The following is an 8,607-nucleotide window of genomic DNA, read 5'->3' as shown; positions in this document are numbered from 1 at the left end:
ATAACTGATGATGGTCGAAGTAGAGAGGATATAAAATGTAGACTGGCAATGACAAGGAAAGCGTTTCTGAAGAAGAGAAATTTGTTAACATCGAGTATAGATTTAAGTGTCAGGAAGTCGTTTCTGAAAGTATTTGTATGGAGTGTAGCCATGTATGGAAGTGAAACATGGACGATAACCAGTTTGGACAAGAAGAGAATAGAAGCTTTCGAAATGTGGTGCTACAGAAGAATGCTGAAGATAAGGTGGGTAGATCACGTAACTAATGAGGAGGTATTGAATAGGATTGGGGAGAAGAGAAGTTTGTGGCACAACTTGACTAGAAGAAGGAATCGGTTGGTAGGACATGTTTTGAGGCATCAAGGGATCACAAATTTAGCATTTGAGGGCAGCGTGGAGGGTAAAAATCGTAGAGGGAGACCAAGAGATCAATACACTAAGCAGATTCAGAAGGATGTAGGTTGCAGTAGGTACTGGGAGATGAAGAAGCTTGCACAGGATAGAGTAGCATGGAGAGCTGCATCAAACCAGTCTCAGGACTGAAGACCACAACAACAACAACAACGAAATTTATAGAATATCTTTGTACAGGTAACACATTTTAGTAATTAACATTGCAAGTTTACATGTAGAAGCGAGATAAGCCATTGGAAATGTGAAAGTCTGGTACATTAATAACCGGTGTAGCCGTCAGAATGTTGAATGAGAGCATGCAAACGTGCATGCATCGTGTTGTACAGATGTCGGATACCAGTTTGTGGAATGGAGTTCCATGCCTGTTGCACTTGATTGGTCAATACAGGACTGTCAGTGCTGCTTGTGGATGACACTGGAGTTATCGTCCGATGATGTCTCATATGTGCTCGACTGGAGACAATTTCATCGAGCGGGCCAAGGAAACATGTCGACACCCTTTAGAGCATTTCGGGCACAACAGCGGTATATGGGAAACACCCTCTGGAATGCTCTTCGTGAATGGCAGCACAACTGATCGAATTATCAGGTTGATGTACAAGTTTGCAGCCACGGTACATGGAATAACGCGAAAGTGCTCCTGCTGTCATACGATATCGCACAGTAGACCGTAACTCCAGGTGTAGGTCCAGTGTGTCTAGCACTCAGGTAGGTTTGTTGCAGGCCCTCAACTGGCCCCGTTCTAACAAGGGAACCTCCCCATCGCACGCCCCTCAGATTTAGTTATAAGTTGGCAGAGTGGATAGGCCTTGAAAAACTGAACACAGATCAATCGAGAAAACAGGAACAAGTTGTGTGGAACTATGAAAAAAATTAGCAAAATATACGAACTGAGTAGTCCACGTACAACATATACAACCTCAAGGGCAATGTGCAGTCAGGAGCGCCGTGGTCCTGTTGTTAGCGTGAGCAGCTCTGGAGTGAGAGGTCCGTGGTTCAAGTCTTCCCTCGACTGAAAATTTTAATTTTTTGTTTTCAGACAATTATTATCTGTCCGTCTGTCCGTCCGATGCGATCACTTTTTTGGGAGTGATAATCACATCCACAAGAAAACCTCAATCGGGCAAGGTAGAAGAATCTTTTTATCCATTCGCCAAGTGTACAAGTTAGGTGGGTCGACAACATATTACTGTCATGGGACGCACATGCCGTCAACAGTATCGTATAGAATATATCAGACGTGTTTTCCTGTGGAGGAATCGGTTGACCTATGACCTTGCGATGAAATGTTTTCAGTTCCCATTGGAGAGGCACGTCCTTTCGTCTACTAATCGCACGGTTTTGCGGAGCGGTCGCAAAACACAGACACTAAACTTATTACAGTGAACAGAGACGTCAATGAAAGATCGGACAGATCATAACTTTGCGAAAATAAAGAAAGTAAATTTTTTACTCGTGGGAGGACTTGAACCATGGACCTCTCATTCCACAGCTGCTCACGCTAACCACAGGACCACGGCGCTCCTGACTACACATTACCCTTGAAGTTGCATATGTTGCACGTGGACTACTCAGTTTGTATATTTTGCTTATTTTTTTCATAGTTCCACACAACTTCTTCCTGTTTTCTCGATTGATCTGTGTCAAGTTTTTCAAGGCCTATCCACTGTTCCAACGCATAGCTAAATCTGAGGGGGGTGCGATGGGGAGGTTCCCTTGTAAGAAACACACGGCCATCACTGCCACAGAGACAGAACCAGCTTTCATCAGGAAACCCAAGAAACCTCCTTCCTACTCTCCAGTGAGCTCTCACTTGACACCACTGACGTCGCATATGGCAACTGTTTTGGATCATTCGAATGTGTGCTGACTCGGAGCTGTCCTTGAAGTAATCGTTTTGTAACAATTCGTTGTGTCACTATCGTGCTAATTGCTTCTCAAACGGCTGCTGCAGATGCAGTATGATGCTACAAAGCGTCAGAGCCATATACCGAATATGATGGTCTTCGTTTCAGGAATGCAACGTGGCCATTCAGACTCTGGTCTTATTGTGTCCGCCCATCCCCGTGACCACCGCTGCCAGCAATCATGTACAGTGGTTACACTCTAAAATATCGCAGAAGAAACATCCAACTTCTCGTAAACCTATTACATGAACGTGTTCAAGCTCAGTCTTTGTCCTCGTAAAGGCATCCTTGACTAACAATTACTCACCACTTCAAAAGTAAATAACGTTCACGATCGTTACAGAGTGTGTTTAAAGCAAACCTGATTTGCTTCCTGATAATGTCGCTACCATCCACACTCTTATGCGACTGCAGTGAAATCTGAATAGACATCACCTGTCAGATGAAGAAAGGTGCCTACCAACTTTCGTTTATGTCGCACAACTCCTTCTTGGTGTTGCGATTTTTTCCGTCAGTGTATGTTATAATAGCGCATGTATGTACGTACAGGGTGACATCTATTGAACTTTATAAAAAACGTAAATTAGCTGCCAACTACAACGTACATACACTTTATTCAACATGTAAACGTCACCACAGATACTCGGAATTAGCTTATGACATGTTCGATATGTCTGCGATTATTGGCGATGATGTGGCGCAGACGAATGGTGAAGTGCTGGAACATCGATGCTGTCGATGACCTCCTGAATGGCTGTTTCCAGCTCAGCAATGGTTTTGGGGTTACTGCTGTACACCTTGTCTCTAACATACCCCCACGAAAAGGAGTCGCATGTGTTCAGATCCGGAGAATATGGCGGCCAATCGAAGCCGATGCTAGTGGCCTCTGGGGACCCCAGAGCCTGAATACGGTACCCGAAGCGCTCCTCCAGAACATCAAACACTCTCCTGCTTCGATGTGGTCGAGCGCTGTTTTGCGTGAACCACATCTTGTCGAAATCAGGGTCACTTTGGCTAATGGAGGTGAAATCATATTCCAGAATTTCATCTACCTTTCGGTAGTCACCGTACCATCAAGGAATATAGCTCCGATTGTTCTGTGACTGGATATTGCACGCCACACAGTGACACACTGAGGATGAAGAGACTTCTCGATCGCGAAATGCGGCAATTTTGTTTACTGACGAACCCATCCAAATGAAAGTGGGCTCCGTCGCTAAACCAAACCATACTAATTTCCATCATGTTCAGCGGCCAACCATGCAGTTTGAACATCCTAAGGCAAACCGTTCAGAATTTATGACGATTTTATTTCATGTAGTTCACTAATTGTCACCCTGAATGTATGTATGTAAGTATGTATGTTCCCTCTCATCCCAGACTACTGCATTGATTTCAACCAAACTTGGTACACATATCGCTAACGGTCTGGGAAAAAGCGCTGTGGGGGAATAACTCCTACCTGCCACAGGGATTGAGGTGGAGGGTGAAAAAGATAGATCTCCCTTTCTGTGAAGTACGCAAAGAACTGCCTGTCCAACTTGATTTCCTGCAGTGTTGTGCGGGTGGCATCGGCATGCATTGGAAGTCGTACAGGAGCAGACGGCCACGGCTTTCAAGAGACAGTGTGACAGGAGATGAACTATGAGAGAAGAAACGAGGCGATGGACAGAGAAGGAGTAGCTGACTAATATAAGATTGGAATAAGCAATTACCCAGGCAACGTCGGGTTTCTCAAGTAGTTATTTCAATAAACAGAATAAATAAGATTTAAAAATTAAGAGCAGGTACAAAAAAGTCATTGATGGCACATGCGCCTAGAAATTCATCACGAGTTCTCTTATTGCTGGAGGGAGCAGACTGTGGAAAAACTGCAGACAATGATTGGAATATGTGTTACAGAATTTGTAGGTATTAGAAGATGAAGAATTCGTCACAGGCTACAACAGCTGGCATAAATACTCTTGAACGTCTAGTGATAATTTAAATCCCCAATGTCCGAAAAGAAAGTGATAGAAACTTCCGTGGAAACTGATTCTGAAGCTCGCATTTCCTGTAGGTTATCCTGTATGACACGGCAGCTCAAATCATTTTACGCGAGTACTTTGCGTCGACGTCTTACCCCATATTTCCCTCATGTTTACGGCTTCACGTGGTAAAGTGGCCTGTAACGGACCATAATCCTCTCTTGACGCTGAGGTGACAGGTTTACGCGCAGACGAGCTTCGACTGCGGCGTGTCTGCATTATGGGAGACACCTGCCGTACGCCGTAACTCCCAAAGTTCTCGACACGTCGCTAATATATTGCAGAGCAGCAGCTGGGAACTCATCGATGGCACTGATGCGATCTTAGATCGTGTGCGATCGATAAGCAGCGCTTTTGCTATGCCTTAGACAGGCGGTACTTCCTCTTGGTGACTAAGTTTCCTGAAGGGGAGTAACAGAAGTGAATGGTGGGGGAGGGTGGGTGTTTTAAGTTACAATTCGTACGAACAGCTTCCAGGTGGCGTTGTATCGCCACAAAACACACTGCTCGCCACTAAACATACAACACCATGAGACTGGAATGTCTACACGTCATACTGGAGCGAAAACTACATAACTGAATATTCAAATGCTTATATTTTCAGCGCACACCACAAACTAGGTAGGAGAATTGCCATCTACATTCTGTGTATAGAGAAAGGTTGCACAGCATATTTCTCATTCGAAAATCGCAATTGAATGTTTTTATGAACATATTGAGTTATGTCACGTGTAGGAATAAGAAACATTTACCAGAAAGTTGCAATTTGGAGAAGGCAGGCTTGCGACATATCAATATTGCAGTTTACCGCGATATTGCTCCCACATTGGTCGGAATCCGACGACAAACATGCGAATGTGTAATCTATGGTGGAATCTACCTTGTAGGCTTATAACCCTACCACTACTATCGTAATTTAGTACGCTTGTACCTAAATAATAGAAAACTCTGTCTCTATGTTACCACGTATCTCTCTTACTAAATTTAGTTTAGTTTTCAAATGAAGTACACTATGGGAGGATAATCTTGTTAATTGGAAAAGCTAATTAATAGAGTTACCTTTTTACATGATTTGACCGTGTTTTTTGTCTAATGGATAAGTAAATCAGACTATTCAATTCTTTTTTGAAGATCTTACCCGACGGTTATAAAGAAACACAGTATCAATTGTATTATATTGAAGCTAGGAGAACTCAGTTCCAAGTTCACTTAGCGGTTTAAAATATGTTCTCACGGTCGCCTGCAGAACGGTCATAGCAGAAGTATAAATTTTGCCCACTTTCTTGCTACTGCTTAAGTTTCTTCTTCAAATAAATATTACTCCACGTAAACAATGTTGGTGCAGACTCTGGAATTATTTGACTACTATAACCTTATGATTACGTTTTTAAGAGAGAGAAAGCCCAGTAAATAACTTCAAGGAAGCTAAAATTTGGCCAGGGAGGACTTTTAGAAAAGCACTTTGCACAACCAACAAACTTAATTACTAAAATATTTAGGTACTTAAGTACATACTTTTTATACTGAACATTTCACTTCAAGAAAACTTCTTTTTTACTGGAATTTACTTTCAAAAGCTATTACCCTTTGAACTAACTCTGTATAGTCATTTAACAGATTCTAGTAACTTTGTTTCACTCTGACAGTATTTTACGTAAGCGAAATTTTACTATAACACTTTGCAATGGTTAAGAAAACTTTTAAACCAAGAATAGTTTGACTTTATTTCTCTGTAATGTACTAAAGCATGGACGTGTTATTACTTCAATTAAAACTTTCATTACGCCTTTCAGTGAAACGACTAAGACAACTTTTATTTAACCGTTGCTCAATATGAAAATATTTATGAACTCTTTAACTTTATGATGCAAAATTACGTTTAAATTCGCTCTATTCAATTTACACTCTTCCACTGCTGACACGTAATTTCATTACTACAGGATATAGCCCCCACACACATATGTCTCATTATTTACAGAAAAACAATTTGAATGGTGCCTCTTCATATTAACTTAGCTCTTCACAAGTCTGTAAAACAGGATACTCGGATTAATTAAACACCAGGAAGGAACCCTAAGTAGGTGCATGATTAGGATTAAATAACAAAAAAATGGTTCAAATGGCTCTGAGCACTATGCGACTTAACTTCGGAGGTCATCAGTCGCCTAGAACTTAGAACTAATTAAACCTAACTAACTTAAGGACATCACACACATCCATGCCCGAGGCAGGATTCGAACCCGCGACCGTAGCGGTCGCTCGGCTCCAGACTGTGGCGCCCAGAACCTCACGACCATTCCGGCCGGCGATGAAATAACAGGTTGAACTAATTTCTTTAGAGTTCAAGAATGATTATTCACTAATAAAACACAGTTTAAATTAATGGTTCACGCTGTAGAAAAGTAAAATTCCAAGAAATTCTTATCTGGTAGCTGTAGGCTTTAGTGTGGCGAACAATTATAGCGACGACACTACCGACAGTACGGCCTGCAAGTACCTTGCTTCTCTTCTTGGAGTCGTTCAGTTTTACATACAATAGCTAACAACTCGCAGCTATACCGTAAGCCGTTTGCGGTCTTCATCCGAGGCATTTTTGTGCAAATTTTCAGGCAAATCTTCTCCTGCTCCACTAGGGTGTTGTGTCTATCACCGCTGCCTGCAGACTGTACGTTACATCTTGCGCTTGCTCTAGGTAGCGGGCCAATTCGCCCTTACCACCTTTTCCACTCCTCAGAGCCACTTCCGTTTCGACCAAAAGTACACTGGCTTTTACGTATCACTTCTAAGCGTGACCACTTCATATAATTGTCAAATTGACATCAACAGGAACAATTTATACGCACAAATATTTTTAAATGCAAAATGTCATCAGAAAATTATTTAACTTAATAACAATTTACATAGTATTTTACATGCATTACTCACATATAATGCAAAGAACTTCAACCTCCAGTATAACACACTTTACATACACAAAAAATATAGAACAAATATGCGAAAATTTTAAAGCAAAAAATTATAAAAAAATTAGATGAACCATAAACAAATAGTGTTATAGGCTTTTGAGCGCACTGCACGACTAGCGACCGCGAGGAAGGACATCGTTCGCCCGGTCTTGCCGCGCACGCCAGGTTGGTGGTTGTGGCGACGTGCGACTCAGTATCTTATCACCGCTTTATTTACCACGCAAAGACACTATTATAAACGAAATATTCCTTGACGTCCGAATAAGCTTCAACGGGGCATGAACAACACAACATACCTTTTGAAAAAACAGCAGTAATTTCATTGTAACAAAATAATAACAGATATTTCATTGTAGCCTCGCTTAGTAGCCGCGCGGTGTGGGGCGTCTTGTCACGGTCCGGGCGGCTCCCCCCGTCGGAGGTTCGAGTCCTCGCTCGGGCATGGGTGTGTGTGTTGTGCTTAGCGTAAGTTAGTCTAAGTTAGATTAAGTAGTGCGTAAGCTTAGGGACCGATTACCTTAGCAGTTTGGTCCCATAAGACCTTACCACAAATTTCCAGTTTTCCAATTTCATTGTAACAGAACATTTCAGAATGGCCTCATATGCACAACGCAAATAACGACGGTACACCTTGTAACAATAGCAACTTTTATGTCATAAAATATTTACTTATTTGCAATAGAAAACTATTTAAATCGGTGATAGCTACTTCTTGTATCGCTTCTACTAGCTATCTCTAGTCACCAACAAACCAGCCACCAGTATATTAGTCAACTACCCAAGCTTATATCTAAGTGAACAGTACAACTGTTAGGTATGTAAAAAAATTCGTTCATAAAAGGGAAAATATAAAAATTCGTAACACACATTCATGAACGACAGGTCCAATTACGAGATTCGTACTGAATCAATATAAAAACCACAGAGTACGAAACACATACACAGTTGTCACAAAATTTTAATTTACATTTAACCTCTGCACGATCACCGAACTGTGCGTACTGATATGAACCGCCATGCCTTACTACAAGTGGTCACTTTAGTAATTTACCACGCCCTGGGTGCAGTTCGTAACGTTGAGATTGCACGGCCCCAGGTGCAATAGCTACAACAACCCGTAAGACGTAGCTTACAACTTTCAGACGACTGAGTTCCAACTGACGTTACTTACGGCACCTTAGCTTATAACACTGTGACTCAGCTCGAACCCACGAGCACAGAATAGCAACATTAACTCAAAAGCATCATGACTGTTCTCCTTCAAATGTGCTGAAGTTGTTCCTCACCTTCCCG

Source organism: Schistocerca nitens, chromosome 1, assembly GCF_023898315.1.
Source record: "Schistocerca nitens isolate TAMUIC-IGC-003100 chromosome 1, iqSchNite1.1, whole genome shotgun sequence".
NCBI classification, from domain to species: Eukaryota; Metazoa; Arthropoda; class Insecta; order Orthoptera; family Acrididae; genus Schistocerca; species Schistocerca nitens.
Note: the sequence above shows the minus strand (reverse complement) of the source record.